General features: G+C 40.9%; 1 protein-coding gene across 3 annotated transcripts in view; it reads right to left on the bottom strand.

The window, feature by feature from the left end:
* DAB2 (DAB adaptor protein 2) overlaps positions 1–829 on the bottom strand; it is a 60,201-nt gene extending 59,372 nt beyond the window's left edge. For all 3 annotated transcript variants that reach the window (XM_025270568.3, XM_025270567.3, XM_025270570.3), the window contains exon 1: positions 415–829. The gene's annotated coding sequence lies outside the window, so the exon portion shown is untranslated. The remainder of the gene's footprint in view (positions 1–414) is intronic.
* Between the last annotated feature and the right edge of the window lie 18,581 nt (positions 830–19,410).

Genomic DNA, 19,410 nt, shown 5'->3' with positions numbered 1-19,410 from the left:
CACACATTGTCAGTCACTGGGAAAAAGCTTCTCGTGGGTACAAACCAGGTCCCCAGCCTTTGTCACACGGCAAAAATAAACACTCTTGGAGGAGTTAATTAGGCGGTCAGCAGCCACACCAGAAGGGCTTTTGAACAAGCAGACAGACAGACAGACACACACACACAAGGGAGGCGCTTGTTACATGTCACTAGCTGGACATCTGGAGTCCGACCCCAAAGGTAAAGGCTTTCCGTGGAAGCATTCCTCGGATGTCAGGCCACAAAAGCGCCCGTCTGGCCAAGTACGCCGCCGTCTTCTTAATAAGACGCCCCAACAGTCCCAGTTTTGCATCCCAAAAGGGGAAAAGAGCAAAGGAGGGAGGGAGGTCGCCAAAAATGGGGCCAAAGGGAAGAAGGAACCAGAGCTACTCACAGTCTAGTTAGCGCCTCTGCGATGCGAGCATGACTCCTCGGTGCCCGAGCCTCCTGGCTGCCGCGCTGCCCACACGGCTGCCGCGCTTAAATAGCCGCCGGCCCGGGAGCCTCGGAGCCGCGGGCCACTCCCGGCGAGATATGGTTCTAATCAGATGCTGGCAGCTTTGGACTCCCCAGGAATGCGCCGGGATGTTTTTGCTGCCTGGGTTGGGTAACTCCCCCTCAACGTGTCTGCTGAGTCTTCCAAACTTAACTGTTTATTAACTCGAGCTGGGGCCGCGCAAAGTAGCCGGCTCCGGGGAGCCGGGAGCCCCACCAGCGGGGGGCGATCGCCCCGAGCCCAGTTAAGGGGAGGAGTAGGGAGTCGGGGCGCCGTCCGCAGCCCAGGCTCGCGGGGATGAGGCAAGGGACCGGGGAGAGTGCGCTTAAGGACAGGAAAGGGAAACCCCGCAGGAAAGGGGTGGGACCCAGCGACCTTCATCTCAAAAATTCCTTCTCTGGACTGCCGCTTCCAGTGATGTGGCGTCCCAAGTCATCCGAACCCCATGGGGCCCTTGGAACAAAGGGCTGCCTTTACTCCTGACTTTCCTGGCTAGAGGCTGTGGATGCTAGCTCAGAATCTGCTGTCTCTACAGTTGCATGTGTGAGCGCACTCCCACCCCGGTTAAAGGAATTCATGTCTCTTTCAGGGCAGATGTAGGTAATCTGTGTGTATATGTAAATTGGTGGGTAATCTGTGTGTATATGTAAAATACACTGCATTTATGTGTGAAATATAATCCTGTATATACACATAGAACAATACTCTATGAAATTGATACAAACAAAAATGTGCAGGTCTATATAACTTAGATCTAAGTAAGCTATATATTTGATGTAAACAGATTATTTACTGGCTTCCCCCACAGAATGGGCATCCCTGTGTAGACATTTAATATGACTTTATCTGATTTCCATAGTGTTTCCTATATCTCTAAGAAAAATTTGAAATATGAGAAATAAAATATTTGAAAATGGACTTCCCTGGCGGTCCAATAGTTAAGACTCCACTTTGAATGCAGGGTTCACAGGTTAGATTCCTGGTGGGGGAACTAAGATCTCACAAGCCTCCTGGCTTGGCCAAAAGAAAGAAAGAAAAAAAAAAGAATAAAAAAACTGAAAATATTAATATGCAATACTCAGCAGTAGAAGGCATTCCATAGTTGTAACTTAGTGGACCTTAACAAGCTGGGGATTCATCTTTTCCATATTTTAAAATCACAAACAATTGTAAAACATCCCCAGAAGCTTCGCTGCTTTTTAAGAATTATGAAATTATTCTTGTGAAAATGTGTCTGTTTCCTTCCTTTTTTTAAGTCTGAGACAGTGTTTGGCATGCGTGCTCAGTTGTGTACAATTCTTTGCAACCGCATGGACTGTAGCCCACCATGCTTCTCTGTCCATGGGATCCTCCAGGCAAGAATACTGGAGTTGGTTGACATTTCCTTCTCCAGGGGATCGTCCCCACCCAGGGACCCAACCGATGTCTCTTGCATCTCCTGCATTGGCAGGAAGACTCTTTACCACTGGCGCCTCCAGTGTGTAGTAAATGTGAAAATACTAAACTGTGATTTGGATGGGAGGGGGTAATTGATTTTATTGAGTAAGCAACACACACTGGATTTGCATTTTATCTCTGGAAACTGGGGGCTCAAATCGGGCTCATGGGACACCAAGGATGTGTTTTGTGGTTCCAGCTTAGCCCCGACTGCAAAGCCACTGTGTAATTTGGGACAAATCAGTATGAGTGACAGTCCCTGCTCTCAAGTAGGTCAGATTTGGAACAGCCCAGGAGCTAGGGTTGCAGAGCAGCAAAACCCGGTAACAATGAGAACACTACCTCTTTGGACCTTCATTGTTTCTGCCACCTGTCTCACCCCCTCACATCTGGGGAGATAGGGGAAGGGAGGGTGGTGCTGACAGCTTTCAATATTCCTCTGAGGTAACTTACTATTATTAAGAAAATGATTTTGTGTGAATGACAAGAGGTATATAAAATTCAGTCTTGGGACTATTATAACTTTTATGCAGAGAACTTTAATTCTTATATATCTTAGGACCTGGTGCTTTATTTCTAAGATCCAGGAGTACAGAAGGTTGGTTTCATTTCCCAAAGCTAAGTAGTTAGAAAAATGACAGCTGATTTCAGGCACATACAGGCTTTGATAATTTGAGGCGGAAAAAAAATTTCTCTCTTTTAACCTCACTATGTAACACTTTCTCAGAAGTGACCACCCACATCTATTTTTTCTTTTTAATTGAAAGACTCTTATCAAGAAATGTTGACTTATGTTTGCTCTATTCCACCAAATGGAAGGGATTTGTCTAAGAGGCCAGAGAAAATTATTTCATCTGCCATGAGTTGCAGTTTCAAGAGAAGATTTTGATGAAAACACTTCATTTTTGAGCAGTGGGCTCATACATACAGCTTCAAGTGGACAGCTCTATCATTTCATACAGAAATCTTGAGTTGACAGTAGAGAGCTCTGATTTGATTTGAAGTGTGTTTTTATGTTTCTAGGACTCTGATATTGCTTCTGGCAGTAATTCACTGTCCTCACATTAAGAAAGAAAGAAAAAAAGAGAGAAGAATGAAAATAAACATAACCCTTTTTATCCCTGGTAGGACAGGGTACCTTGTCCCATGGAAGCTGTTGGCTTTTCAGTGGATCTAAAATGAACACGCTCGCAGCTGGAGAATCACACCCAAGCCCACCCAGATGGTAACCCTGCCTAAACCGTGGTCTTTTCTTATCACTCCTGAAATGAATGTTTGGAAAATTAAGGTGAGGAAACTTGAGTGCAGTGCTTGAAAAGCTATGGTCCTTGCATGACTCTCCTTGCACAAAAGCTGCTTGGGAGGGAGAAGGAAGAAAAAAAAAAAACAAAACCCTAAACTGACGACTGTTCCCAGCTGAGGAAAGGGGTAGTTAATCTCGTGATGGCTTGCTGAAGAATGCATGGTTTATTATTAAAGTAATCTCTTAAGATTTTCCTGGAATGTGCTTCCACAGCAACTCTGCCTGTGTGAGCTCTCCTATGTGTATGTCTTTTCTTCCATAATTAAGCTGGCTTTTTCCCCCTTCAGCTCGCAGACCTAAGGCTTTCTTTCTTCTTGCTCCTGGCCTTCTTCTATCTCCTTCCTTACTGTTCTCATCTTCCTTAACCATTCCATTTTGAATCCTGCCATTTCCCATGAATTGTAAATGGTTCTTTAGACTTGGCCATGGGTAAGCCATCTGTGCACCTTGGTGCCTTGCTGGATGCTTCCAGATATTCTAATCAAACAAGGACTGGTTGAAGTCTGTGGCTCTAACAAGGTCACTTTTTTTCCCCTTCCCTCCTCAGTGTTGTTAAAAAAAAAGAAAAGAATGGTTATTGTTCCCAGAAAATGTTCTTTGACCTTCATTTGTTCTGCACCTTCATAGATGCAGATAAACTGGCGCTATCAGATTTGGCTGTTGGCAAGGCAGGGCAAATATTGGAGAGTTTTCCGTATCATCTATCTCTTTATCTAAAATCCAAAATATGTGGAGGATAGTCTCACTGAAGGCAGGCTATTTCTGTTTTGCTTTGTTGGTTGCTTTTCTTTGTTTTCTTGGTTACACCTGTATGTGTGTGGCGTGCATGCTCAGTTGTGTCCAACTCTGTGTGACCCCATGGACTGTAGCCCACCAGGCTCCTCTGTCCATGTAATTTTGCAGGCAAGAATACTGGAGTGGGTTGCTGTTTCCTGCTCTAGCACCTGTAGAGCACCTCAGAACTCAGTATTTGTTATTTGCTTGTGATGCGAAACACTAGTGAAATGCAATTGTTCCTGGAAAAGCTAGAATGATGTAATGTGAAGAACATTTAAAAATTCCATGATAGATTTACATAGCTTGCTACATTTTGCTAATAATATAAATTTTTATAATGAGAAGTTGTAAAGGGAAAAAGAGTTCTCATGTGAATTATGCATTAAAATACTACCTTATTTGGAAAATAAGTTAGAAAGTTGTTAAAAATATGTGTAATCCTGAAAAATGCTAATATCAATTATTATTGTAGCAAATGCTTATACAACTCTCTATCCTGTGAACAAGAATGCAACCCCTAGAAGTAAAACATACCTAAAAAATACAAAGATGTTAATTGCTGCAGTGTCCGTAGCAGTTGGAACCTAAGAAAAAATGACGTCTGTCAATAGGGAATGAATGAATAATTTATGATTCATCTGCACTCTGAAATCATATGCAACCACTTAAAAGAATACATTGGAGCTGAACCTTGTAATATGGGAGGATTTCTATTAGGCAGTATTGAGTAAGAAAAGCAAATATAGAAAAAATGTAAAATATGTTTCTACTTTAGTAATACAAAAAGCAACATTCATCTATGTAGGTTTGAGTGTGTGTGTGTGAGTCTGTATACATGGTTATCAGGGAGACCAGATACTGGACTGCAGTACAGATTACTGGGGACCCAGTGGAGATGAGGATAAACAAGGAGAGGAGAAAGGGAGAGCACTGCTAAAAGGGAAAAATAAAAATAAAAAGAGTCTTTATGCAGATATAGTTATAGATCACATTTGTGCATATAAGTGAAATGATATATGCATGGGCTTCCCTGGTAGCTCAGATGGTAAAGAGTCTGCCTGCAATGCAGGAGACCCGGGTTCGATCCCTGGCTCAGGAAAATCCCCTGGAGAAGGTAATGGCAACCCACTCCAGTATTCTTGCCTAGAAAATACCACGGACAGAGGAGCCTGGCAGGTTACACCTCATGGAGTCGAAGAGTCCAACGTGACTGAGCGACTAACACACACAGTGGATATATACTTAGATTTGCACATTTAAAAAACATGTACTCCAGGTGGACTTCCCTGTTGGTGCAGTGGATAAGAATCTGCCTGTCAATGTAGGGGACACAAGTTTGATCCTTGGTCCCGGAAGATCCCACAAACAGGGGAGCAACTAAGCCCGCTCTGCCACAGCTATTGAGCCTGTGCTCTACAGCCTGCGAGTCACCACTACTGAGGGCTTAGCCCAGGCGCCTGGAGCCTGGGCACCATAATGAGAAACTCTTGCACCACAACAAAGAGGCTGTAGCCCTCGCTCACTGCAACTAGAGAAAGCCTGCACAAAGCAGGAAGACCCATCAAGGTTAAAAAAAAAAAAAGGTGAAAAAAATACACCAAGAATTTTTCAGGTCAGGAAAGAAGAGAGTTGTAATAGAAACCCTATCAAATAGCATTTCTCTGAGGCGTTTTCCTCAGGGTCTTTCAGAAGTGGGTTCTCATCTGTGTTTTCTTCTTCTTCTTTGGCCTCTAGAACAACAGTTCTCAAACTTTACTGTTTACCACATGCCTCCTGGGGACTTGCTCCAGGGAAAATTCCTGGGCCCAGCCCCAGAGCCTGGAAAGGTGTGTGGGTGGGTTGGTGGGGGAGGCGAGGCATGCAGTACATGCGAATCTGCATGTTTAACCAGCTCTTCCTGGTCATTCGGAGGCTGTGGTCTTGGGGACCCTCTTTGAGAAACACCGTTTTTCTCCTGTGGTCAAGAAGACACTCTGTTCCTCTCTGAGCCCTGAGGACTGTGTGTCGAGGGAAAACAGTGAGGGTGAGAGGAAGCCAGTGTTATTGGTCTTTTCATTTCAGTTCAGTCGCTCAGTCATGTCCGACTCTGCGACCCCATGGATTGCAGCACGCCAGGCTTCCCTCTCCATCACCAACTCCTGGAGTTTACTCAAACTCATGTCCACTGAGTCGGTGATGCCATCCAACAAATCTCATTCTCAGTCGTCCCCTTCTCATCCCACCTTCAGTCTTTCCCAGCATCAGAGTCTTTTCATATGAGTCAGTTCTTTGCATCAGGTGGCCAAAGTACTGGAGTTTCAGCTTCAGCATCAGTCCTTCTAATGAACATTCAGGACTGATTTCCTTTAGGATGGACTGGTTGGATAAGATATGCCCTTTCTCCTTCCCCTTGACTCTCTGAATCCTGAGGTGGTATCCTGGTTCTGGTGGTGACTTCTCTCCCTGCTGCCTCCTATGAAGACTTGTTTTCAGAGGAAGACCTGATATTAGCCATTCCCATGCACCTATACCCAGGTGTTTGCATTTCCAACCCTGGCACTGTGAAAGTGAAAGGCACTGGCCAGTGTTAAATAGATCTTAGGCATCCAATAGTGAAGGACAGAATTTTTTCCCATTTTTGAGCAAGTGGAGGTGATTGTCAACTCTGCCCTGCACCCAGTTTAAGGTTACCCATAAAGAGAGAAGACTGTAGGACCTCTGACTCCTCCTCTACTACCCCTGAAGTCATTTTACATCTTGCCTTCAAAGAGGCCATTTGAAAATTAAAACTGTATTTTATGTATACAATTGTTTTTCTGATATAGCAAAGAAACATGGGATTTAAGATCAGATCTGAACTAAAGTCCAGGCTCCATCTCCTACTAAACTGCAAATGTCTGCAAGTCTTTTAATTTCTAAAGGGCTCAATTTTAGTACGTATAAAATGGGAATGTCATAAAATGGGAATGTCCTGTCTTCCCTTCCCATTTTGGCTTTTGGTGGGAAGACAAAGAAGTTATGTACATTCCTGAGAGAAGAAGTTATATATAATCCTTTGGGTAGTTTGAGATTATATAAATACTATGCATGCAAGTTCAGTCACTAAGTTGTGTCCGACTCTTTTGTGACCCCATGGACTGTAGCCCACCAGGCTCCTCCATCCATGGAATTTTTCAGGCAAAAATACTGAAGTAGTTTGCCTTTCTGGGGGACATAAAATTATGTTAAAATTGTGTAAAAAATACATTATTTGAGGGGACAAGAAATTTTTCCCCAAATTTTTTCCACCACCAATATCAGAAATCCTATTACTAGTAAATCACGTGTTTAGATACTGATGCTCCTCTGACTGCAGTGAATTTTCCTAAGACTGACCCCTTGGCTAATGCTAGACCCTAATTTTCTAGCAAATTAGTGAGGATTACTTTAATGGATCAGTTTCATCCTCTCAGAGAGAGATGAGTGAATTTCTGTTGAAATGGAGATATTAAAGGGGAGAGGGGGAGGCAGAAAATATGAAAACGGGCACCAAACTCTTTCACTTTGGAGATCTGTAGACAATTCAATAAAAAAAATTTCCACTCTGCTCCAACTCTGACCACATGTTGTGCTGGGGTTCCTGGTTGGCTTAGTAACCTCAGTTCTAAACTGGAGCAACCACTTGTGAACCAAAGGGGAATACTATTTGTTATACTCATCCAATGCTCAGGTTCAATATCACCTCTTAATTAAAGAATGAAGAGAAACTGTGTCTGGACTCCAGGGTAATTTTTTTCCTAATTATTCTGAAACTTAGGTATATGTATGTGCCCATGCTTATGTGCATTTTCTGAAGAGGTGAACCATAGATTTCACTGGATAATCCAAGGACCCCATGGCATAAGAGAAAATTAAATTCCATTGCACTGTGGTTGTTTAGTCACATTCTTCCTGTTCATTTTTATCTGAGTGTTTTGTACCAATCTGATGTGTGTTCTCACAACACCATTGTCAAACAAGTTAGGGCAAGCATTTCTTTTTCTAAAGGTTAAGAAATTTAAGCACAGAAACCTTGATTTACTTCTGTTTACAAAGTTGGAGACAGAGCTAGAACTATTACTCAACTTTCTTGAATGATCTAGAATGTATGGCTTATGTAGTCATGACCCAGTCATAACAATAGTGGTTAGGACAACTCTTAGGGTTTAATTGGAGAAGGAAATGGCAACCCACTCCAGTATTCTTGCCTGGAAAATCCCTTGGACGGAGGAACCTGGTAGGCTACAGTCCATAGGGTTGCAAAGAGTCAGACACGACTGAACGACTTCACTTTCCTTGTTCTTTCCTTTAGGGTTTACTGGATCCGGTACTGCTCTGTCCAATATCTGTTGTAGATACTCCTTCATGTGAAAGATATTGGCAAATGGAAGGGTGTCCAGAGTAGGGCTGCTTGGATAGCGAGGGAATTTTCTTGGTGACATAGAACTACTGGGTGCTCAGCGAGCATGGCCTGACTGAATTGGGCACATGTGGCCAGGGTCAGAAGTGGAGATCTATGTATAGTAGAGCTCTTTCTGAGTATCAGAAGGCTCACTCTGTGGAAAGTAGGTTAGATTCTTCTCTTTGGCCGCAGATGATAGAGGGGAATCCTTTGCTGGGTTGTATAGTGTTCCCCCACGTAAGATTCATGTCTACCCTGGAACTTCAGACTGGGTCTTATTCAGAAAGAGGGTCTATGTAAATGTGATTAGTTAAGATGAGGTCATACTGGATTATATGAAGTCTCATCTCCTGCAATTAAACCTTTTTATCTGCTTTGTGATACTTTTCGGTCAGAATTTCTTGGCTTTTTGTTTACCTCATTTTCATTTAGCACAATTCTGGAACTGGGGGCTTCCATAATAGCTCAGCTGGTAAAGAATCTGCCTATGATGCAGGAGATCCCAGTTCAATTCCTGGGTTGGGAAGATCCACTGGAGAAGGGATAGGCTACCCACTCCAGTATTCTTTGGCTTCCCTGGTAGCTCAGATGGTAAAGAATCTGCCTGCAATGTGGGAGACCTGGGTTCAATCCCTGGGTTGGGAAGACCCCCTGGAGAAGGGATAGGCTACCCACTCTAGTATTATAGCCTGGAGAATTCCATGGATTGAATAGCCCATGGGGTTGAAAAGAGTCAGACATGACTGACTGACTTTCACTTACTTATTTACATACTGAAAGTGGTGTATCTAGGTGTGAATCCAATTGTGAGATCTGAGAATTGCTGAACTTACCCTCAGTAAAGTTAGGGAAATAATATCCCACACAGTGTTGTTATAAGGATTAAACAGGTGAATCTGGCAAAGGACTTGCAGTAATAGTTAGCACAGTATAGTGTTGATGATGACATGATTTTTGTCTAAATATCTTAAAAGAACAGTTTTTTGTTTTGTTTTGTTTTTTGACCTCAATGTGTGGTATGTGGGATCTTAGCTCCCCTACTGGGGCTCAAACCCTCCAGTGAAATCATGAAGTCTTAACCACTGAGTGCCAATAACCTTAAAATAATAATTAAAAAATATCAAGTAAATATGAAATAAGCTTACCTTAAACCTCAGAAATTTCACTTCTAAATCAGCTTAGAACTCTAACTCATTTGCTAAGAAATATGTCCAAGAATGCTTAGAATAGCAAATAGTAGAACAACTTAAGTGACTACCGACAGGAGAGCAGATAAATAAATCATGGTGCAGGCATCCATTGGGAATACTAGAACAATAATAGGAATGACTTGGATATATGACCCAGAACTGCTTATATCAACACAGATGAATTAAGTAAGCAGAACAAGGAACAGATATATACATAAAGCATAAAGCCTTTACATATGATTTAAAATATAAAAAATAAAATTATGCATTACTTAAGAGATACAACTATTCATATAAAGGAATATAAAAATGCTTCAGTTCAGTTGCTCAGTTATGTCTGACTCTGTGATCCCATGAACTGCAACATGCCAGGCTTCCCTGTTCGTCACCAACTCCAGGAGTTTACTCAAACTCATGTCCATCGAGTCAGTGATGCCATCCAACCATATCATCCTCTGTCAACCCCTTCTCCTCCAGCCTTCAATCTTCCCAGCATCAGGGTCTCTTCTAATGAGTCAGTTCTTTACATCAGGTGGCCAAAGTATTGGAGTTCAAGATTCAGCATAAGTCCTTCTAATGAATATTCAGGACTGATTTCCTTTAGGATGGACTGGTTGGATCTCCTTGCAGTCCAAGGGACTCTCAAGAGTCTTCTCCAACACCACAGTTCAAAAGCATCAATTCTTCGGCGCTCAGCATTCTTTATAGTCCAATTCTCACATCCATACATGACTACTGGAAAAACCATTATCTTTGACCAGATGGACCTTTGTTGGCAAAGTAATGTCTCTGCTTTTAAATATGCTGTCTAGGTTGGTCATTGCTTTTCTTCCAAGGAGCAAGCCTCTTTTAATTTCATAGCTGCAGTCACCATTTGGAGTGATTTTGGAGCCCAAGAAAATAAAGTCTCTCACTGTTTCCATAGTTTCCCCATCTATTTGCCATGAAGTGATGGGACCAGATGCCATGATCTTAGTTTTCTGAATGTTGAGTTTTAAGCCAACTTTTTCACTCTCCTCTTTCACATTCATCAAGAGCTTCTTTAGTTTTTCTTTGCATTCTGCCATAAGGGTGGTGTCATCTGCATATCTGAGGTTATTAATATTTCTCCCGGCAATCTTGATTCCAGCTTGTGCTTCATCCAGCTCAACATTTTCCATGATGTACTCTGCATATAAGTTAAATAATCAGGGTGACAATATACAGCCTTGACATACTCCTTTCCTGATTTGGAACCAGTATGTTGTTCCATATACAGTTTTAACAGTTGCTTCTTGCATACAGATTTCTCAGGAGGCAGGGGCTTAGGGATGATGAATCTCAATTTCAAGATTGAGGTGTCTTTTGAGAGAAATAAGAGGAATAAATAAAAAAGAGAGCTCCAATCATGATAGTAATTTTTATTCCCTGAGACTTAATGCAGGGTACATGGGTATCTATAATTTTAATTTTATGGCTTTTTTAAATAGACTGTTTTCTAAAAACTTTATAGACATTAATTTACTTAATCCTTGCAATAATTATGTGGGTTAGAACTTGCATTATTATCTCTTTTTTGCAGTTTAAGAAGTTGAGGCAACTGATTAACATCACAGAGCTAATAAATGGCAAAGCCAGGCTTCAAAGCCAGGTAGTGTGGGTCCAGGGTCTGTGACTTAACTCCTATGCAGTCTTGACTTCCCATAGAATTTATGAAGAAATGAAAAAGCTACTCTCCAGTAGGGCTCTGGAAGGTGTGCCCGTTTCTTCCACCTCCTCATTCCTGGGTCTGCTCTGAGTCCTCTGCTTTCCAGACTTCCAGTCCTTCTGTGCTCCTGTTTGGGTTCATACCTCAGTTCACCTTGTTCTCTCCTTCTTGGATCTATGGTTTCATGTGGGTTCAATTTCTGTCTTTGATCATGACCTTAGCATCCTTTCCAGGCCATCTCTGGTGTTTGGGCGTTGACTATAAATGAAAAGTTCTGTCTTGACTTTAAGCCTGGGTCTGGCCCCTTTGGACAAGGGTTATGAGAGGGAGAAGAGAAAAGAAAAGGGGAGGTTTTGCTCTCCAGCTGAGGACTGCAGTGTCAAGGCTGTGCAAGGAGTGTATCTGAGAAAGGTTTTAAGAGAGACTGGGTAGAAGTAGAGGTAGTAGCAGATGTGTGTGTGTGTGTGTGTGTGTGTGTGTGTGTGTGTGCACATGTGTATGTTGGTTCAAAATGTAAGCTGCTGATATCTACAAGAAATACTGGTAGAAGATACAAGATATGGGGATGATTCAAAAGAACCAGTAACCCTCAAACAATTTGTACCTGGCTTTCAGAAGTCATCACCCCATCTGATTAGAGGCAATCTGATTTTTTTCCATGGCAAGGAAAGCATACTTATCTTAGTTAACACTCAGGCTGATTGCTCTCCTCAATCTCTCCTTGGTGAAAGACATTCTTCCAGGCCATCCAGGCAGTAGGCCAGCCTCTGCTATGGCTTTGATTTTCCATGGAGGAAATGAGCCCACCAAGGTGAGCTTGCTGGAGAAATCCCACCAGCCAAGGCTAGGCTAGGTGTGTCTGGGTGGAGGAGGAAAGCTGGTCTAGAACTCTGCAGCTGCAGCTGACTATGTCTAAATCCTAAAGTCATTTTGTTGAGGTGAACTGGGAAACAAGTAATCATAAACTTTAAATGTATTTATCTGTCAAACGGACACTTTGTTATTTCATTTTATATTAGGCAGTCTTTAAATTACTGTTAGACATTAACTCTACCTAACAATTTGATAACACTCCCTCTCTCTCTCTGTCTCCCCCTCCACACTTTTATAGTAAGTTGTGATTGGAATCTGAGTTATAGGTAATAGTATATTGGTAAACCAGTTCTCTGAAAAAGAAAGCTTTGTTTTTATTTTGGATAGTAGATTTTCTTTTGTGACTTAACGTTTTTGCTTTTTTCCTTTGTATTTTGTGTAGTTTATTAACATCAGGATATAGCTGATTAACAAACAATGTTGTGACAGTTTCAGGTGAACAGTGAGGGGATTCAGGCATACATACATCTGTTTCCATTCTCCCCCAAAGTCCTCTCCCATCCAGGTTGCCACGTAACCATTGAGCAGAGTTCCATGTGCTAGACAGCAGGTCCTTTTCAGCTATCCATTTTAAACATAGTAGTGTGTAAATGTCCGTCCCAAACTCCCAACCATCCCTTCCCTCAATCCTTCTGCTGGCAACAATAAGTTCATTCTCTAAGTCTGTGAGTCTGTTTCTATTTTGTATTACATTTTATATTTTATTTCGTACTGAAGCATAGTTAATTTACAATGTGGTGTGAGTATCAGATGCATAGCACAGTGATTCAGGAGGAAGGAGTAGCTGGGAAGAAAGCTCTGCTTTATTATGTTAGCTGATTTGCATGGGCTAACTACCTCTTTGCTACCCCTTGGATTGTACAGGCCATGGGATTCTCCAGGTGTGTAGTTACTGCACCAGTACAGATCCAATAAAACAAACAAGACCAAAAAGAGAGTGTGTATATTGTTTAATTTAAGGATTGAATTTCTAGTAAGTATAGAATATGGGTGTGCATACTTGGCATGTTGGAGAAGGAAATGGCAACCCACTCCAGTATTCTTGCCTGGAGAATCCCATGGACAAAGGAGCCTGGTAGGCTACAGTCCATGGGGTCACAAAGAGTCAGAAACAACTGAGTGACTTCACTCATACTTGGCATGTAGTCAGGCCAAATTGATTTCTGCCATTTGGTGCTTTTTCAAAGATTCCATGAGATGCTCTAGGAAGCGTTCAGCTAACTATGAAGTACATTTGAAGTAGACTGCTTCTAAACAATCCTCTAGCTACATCTACCAGTTTAGGGAAGATATACATATAGGGGATCGAGTTAAATGACACCACTTGATGCAAAGAGCTGACTCATTGGAAAAGACCCTGATGCTGAGAAAGATTGAAGGTAGGAGGAGAAGGGGACGACAGAGGATGAGCTGGTTGGATGGCATCACCAACTCAATGGACATGAGTTTGAGCAAACTCCGGGAGATGGTGAAGGACAGAAGCCTGGAGTGCTGCAGCCCATGGGGTCGCAAAGAGTCGGACATGACTGAGCTACTGAACAACAACAACAACAACAACCAGTCATGTACGCCAAATCCAGAGTATGGCACATTTTATGAAAAAGCCTGCTTTTTCCAACCAGTCAACAGTATTAATAAAATGGAGGGGGATGGTGGAGAGGTCACAATAGATTTATGAAGGCAAGAAAAATACTGTGCTATTTTGTGAGTCTTGTATAGATTCTGATTCTAGCAAACAAACATTAAAAAATATTTTTGAGACAGCAAAATTGGGATTTTAGAAGATGTTAAGGTGTTACTAATTTTGTCAAGTTGTGTGCATGTATTGTCCTTATGAGCTAGAGATGTTAAGTGTTTATGGTAAAATGATGTGGCATTTTGGATTTTCTTTAAAATATTAATAATCTACTTCATTCCCCAAACTGAGGGAGAATAGACAAAACAAAATTCTTGAAGAAGACTGATGGGTATATAGGGGGGTCCGTCTACAATTCTCTCTGTTCCAGTTTATACTTTAAAATTTCCATAATACAAAAATTAAAAATGACTGCTCCCATTAGGTATTCCATGGAGTTTATTCATTCAGCTTTTTCATGTACTAGTTACTGTGGGGTTACAAATGGGAGCTGTAGATAAATAAGGCTTAACTTACTCTTAAGATTTCCATGATTTAGCTCAGAGAGCTTTTCACATGGAACAATTTCATAGGAAAATGAATATTCTGTCAGTGTTGAGCTCAGAAATCAGACTCTGCATATAATAGTACCCCTTGTCTGGAAGGGTGACTGTTTTACCCTAATTCCTCTCCAGAGGGGACCCAGACATCTGTGTGATGGAAGAGTGCCTTCTGGGATCAAGGATCAAGTGAATCATATGCATCACTCTCCACTCAATATTAGGCTTTATCAGCAGGCCCAGGCCTGGCCCCTCTTTGATGCCCCTATGCTCCCAAGATTTTTTTCCTCTTGGTTACTGATTTCAAGCTGGAGTCAGATGATTTGAGAAATGACCTCGTCTGTCCTGTGGGCTTCACACCACAGGGGTGAAAACAAATAGGAACAAAGTCTGTTTGGCTTCTGAGCCCTAGAAAGAGGCCCATATTGCTGTCATGTGCTTGTCTGATAAGATGTTCCAGAGTTTGTTTTTTTCTTTTTTCTGACTTCATTAAGTCAGGAAATTACTCTACAGTGCTTCAAGTAGATCTGCTTTCAGGGGTGTCTTTGGTAGTCAGGATGCAGCTACCAAAACATTTCTACATCATGAAGTTACTGCTGATATTTGGGGCGGGGAGAGGGGAGACTTCGCTTCTCTTCCTTATTATTCTGTTGCTCAAGAGTTGTGGCACCTCTACCAAGGGCAGAAAAGGAATGAGATAGAACTTGGAAATTAGTTTGAATTTGATGAAGATAATGCTGGTTATGCATTTTTATGCATGTAACTTTCTAATTTAGTAAACTTTCAAATATATTCTTATTTGATCCTAATAGCCATCTTACAAATTAAACCAGTATAATTGCCTCCATTTTAAAGATGATACAATTATATCTCAGAAAACTCAGGGAATGCCTTCAAGTGCAATTAGATTGCTTGTGAAGGTGCCAAGATTCAAATCAATCTTTCTAAGTCTTATTACCCCATCCAGTGACCTTTCAAATACTCTGTATGACCTCTTAAACATTTGATGAAAAACAAGGAAGAGGAATATAGATATTAGAGTTTTAAAATTATAATGTCTCCATAGCACAGATGCTATGAACTTAGGTATATTTTATCACTATTTTTTCTTTTTTTTGCTAGATACATACTCATTTTAATTTCCAAGAATCTATGGGTGTTTTAATGTAAAATCAGTTTTCTATTTCACCTAAAATATTTTCATTGGATCAGAACACTATTTTGGTACTGTATATATGGCACAGTTCAGGGCTGTCTTCAAAAAAGTTGATTTCTTGCTGCCCAAAGGTAGGATCCTTGTGGCTTATGCCTGCTAACAATATAGGAAAATTGTCCTTAGTTATTTGGATTAACGTTAAATCTCAGAGTAAGTGATAAGTCAGCACACTTGTCCTTTATGAAGGAAGATTGCCCAGAGGACATGTGAGGGGAGCATTAACTTCTCTTCATGGCCATCTGGTTCTTCTTAGGTGAGGAATGCTCGCTGATCATGGCAGTCCTAAGCAAAGCCCATAGGAAGAGACAGAGTCTTCCATCCGAGCAAGGAAAACAGCATGAGGTCGGCAGAGAAGTGTTAGTCACGCAGAAAATAAAGCCTGAGATGAATCAGGTGGAAAACTTACTGTTTGGACTGGGAAAACTTTGGGGTTGAAATCATGTTTTTGAAGAATTTGTACTCTTTATTATTATTGAATAGTCTCCAAGATGAACTATTAATAAGCCCAGACACAACAAAAATTCAAGGATTTTTTTAAAAAAGAAACAATAAAAGTACGATGTTAAGTAAAGAAGTGAGTTAAAATACTTGTTATTTATCTGAATAGGTCTTCTTAAAATACATTAGTAGACACTCTAGAGAACACAAATGGTAACAAGGACACAAAATCATAGGATAGTTTACTTGTAACAAGGAAGGATGAAGTTTGAGATTTCTCAGTAGAAGAGATATCCTTTTCAGATCAATAGAAGATACACTAGGCTGAGGTAGAGCTGATGTGGTGATTAATATAGACCCAATTGCTACTGTGTGACTTTACTTTTACTTTTCACTTTCATGCATTGGAGAAGGAAATGGCAACCCACTCCAGTATTCTTGCCTGGAGAATCCCAGGGACGGGAAGCCTGGTGGGCTGCCTTCTATGGGGTCGCACAGAGTCGGACACCACTGAAGTGACTTAGCATCAATTGCTACTTTGTGTCCTATAGCAAATGACCCATCTCTACATGTGACATTCTTCAATTTGAAAAAAATACCTGTCCTGCATATCACGATAACATAGATAAAATCAATCATGACAGAAATGTTATACAAAATTATTCTATTGTTATGCATTTTTGATGTGAAAGGAGAATTAAACATATCAAGTTTGCTTTTGCTTGCAACTGATATATGTAAATCATCAAAATTTTAAATTGCAGATAATTTGACAAAACTCCAAGTCTTGTAAGAGATCATCTTACTTTTTAGGGCAAGATTTTTGTTTATTAACCTTTCTCCAAATTACAAATGAAAGACCAGACAGAGAAAGATACTGGTATTGCATTGAATATGCAATATGGCTACAGAGTCTAAATAAATACGTGTCCCAAAGCAACCAGCACAGTGAAATTGAAAGTGGATTGCATGCATGCTAAGCCTCTTTAGTTGTGTCCAACTCTTTGCAATCTCATGGACTGTAGCCTGCCAGGCTCCTCTGTCCATGGGACTCTCCAGGCAAGAATACTAGAGTGGGTTGCCATGCCCTCCTCCAGGGGATCTGCCTGACGCAGGGATCAAACTTGAGTTTCCTGTGGCTCCTGGATTGCAGACAGATTCTTTACCACTGAGTCACAGGAAAGCCCTGAAAGTGGATTATGGCTCTTTTAATAATGACATGAGATAATTCATATTTGTCTCCTAGCAACTAAATACTATGGATAGGTAAAGAGAAATTCTGAATACAACTTTAATCAGCATGATTATTATTATAACAGATGTAAATAGAGTATTTAAAAATGTATCCAAAATACCATCTCTTTTCAGTTATAAGCATTAGGGCCTCCCTGGTGGCTCAGATGGTAAAGAATTTGCCTGCAGAAGACCCACCCCTGTTCTGTCTCTGAATTGGGAAGATCTACTAGAGGAGGGAATGGCTCAGTTCAGTTTAGTTCAGTCACTCAGTTGTGTCTGTCTCTTTGCGATCCCATGGACTGCAGCATGCTAGGCCTCCCTGTTAATCACCAACTCCCAGAATTTACTCAAACTCATGTCCATTGAGTTGGTGATGCCATCCAACTATCTCATCCTCTGTCATCCCCTTCTCCTCCCACCTCCAATCTTTCCCACCATCAGGGTCTTTTCCAATGAGTCAGTTCTTTGCATCAGGTGGCCAAAGTACTGGAGTTTCAGCTTCAACATCAGTTCTTCCAATGAATATTCAAGACTGATTTCCTTTAGGATGGACTGGTTGGATCTCCTTGCTGTCCAAGGGACTCTCAAGAGTCTTCTCCAACACCACAGTTCAAAAGCATCAGTTCTTCAGCTCTCATCTTTCTTTATAGTCCAATTCTCACATCCATACATGACTACTGAAAAAACCATAGCCTTGACTAGACGGATCTTTGGTGGCAAAATAATGTCTCTGTTTTTTAATATGCCAGGAATCAATATGAGGGAATGGCTACCTTCTCCAATATTCTTGCCTGGAGAAGTCCATGGATGGGGAGCCTGGCAGACTATAGTTCATGAAGTTGCAAGGAGTCAGACATGACTGATGCAGACCCAGATACTGGACTATATAGCAATGAAGTCAAGTATTCCAATTCATCCTTCTAGGAAGTAATCAAATTAAATAGATTCTTTTTATCTTAATAAGTCTACAGGCAGATATGCAATATTGAATAGACTTTTTAACTCTTCTCACAGCTGTAGGATTCTTCACAAAAATATTTTATTCTGCCTCAATTCCCAACTTTACTCTTTCATGCTTTCCTCTTTGTGTCAATAGAAATGAAAGTTTGTAATAACCAAAACCAGAGATTCTCTTAAAATTGTTAGATTTTTATCATAAAACATGTATGATGTAATCACACAACATGATGTAATAGAATAAGAAACATTTTGCTTCCTGTGGATACTTTTTGGAAGTTACCAAATACCAATCAGTGTGTCAGAAATTTTTGATTTAAATTTCAGGATTTACTTACTCTTCAGCTTAAAGCTATTTGGGTGGTGGGATGGAGTGGAGTGGGTTGGGGAAAGAATATTCCTTTAAGAGTTTCTGTAGCAATAGGATTTATCTTTGAAATTGCAAACATTAATGAAAGCTTGGAAGGTGACACCTCACAGAAATATTTCAGTTATTTTGAATAAGACTGGAAACATTTCTACATTTAACTCTAGATGAAAGCAGGAGGCTTGGGCATACAAACAATGCTGCTTCTATTAGAAAGCAGCCCGAAAATGAGCTAAAAATCATACTTTCATTGTCCTCCCCCGTTCTTTCTTGCTCTATCACTCAAAAGACAAAAAAAGAAGAAGAAAAAAAAAAAGCAAAGAAAGAAAACCAAGCTGAATCAAACAAAAGCTATCTGGACATTTTTGAGGAATGTTGCACGCATATGTGAGTGTGTTTATGATTGTGTGGGTAAGTGTATGTTGGATTTCAGCTAGAGAGTATTTTCTACATCCCTGCAATTTCTACACCAGCTTGAAACCAAATAATATTTAATCACTTCCATAAAAATGCCAAAATAAGAAAAACATGCATGAAAAAGGCAGGATTAAGAAGAAGGCATGCTATATATGTTATAGCTGACCACAAACGTCATTCACAAAACAAGCAAGTGGCCTAACTAGGAATTTTCCAAATGCTTTTTTTGGGTGAAGTTAACTCCCATACAGAGAGCTTCAAAATAGAAGAGGAAAATGACAGGTTAGTGCAGACCCTTTTTACTGATTTACCCCTAAAATAAAGACCACATCTTGAATTAAAATGCCAGTCACCAGAGGGTGCTTATGAGAAAGCTTCATAAATACAAATAATAATTTAGCACGCCAGCCCTTTTCAAAGAA

The sequence above is a fragment of the Bubalus bubalis genome, chromosome 19 (genome assembly GCF_019923935.1).
Source record: "Bubalus bubalis isolate 160015118507 breed Murrah chromosome 19, NDDB_SH_1, whole genome shotgun sequence".
In the NCBI taxonomy this organism is placed as follows: Eukaryota; Metazoa; Chordata; class Mammalia; order Artiodactyla; family Bovidae; genus Bubalus; species Bubalus bubalis.
This window is presented reverse-complemented; position numbering and strand designations above follow the sequence as displayed.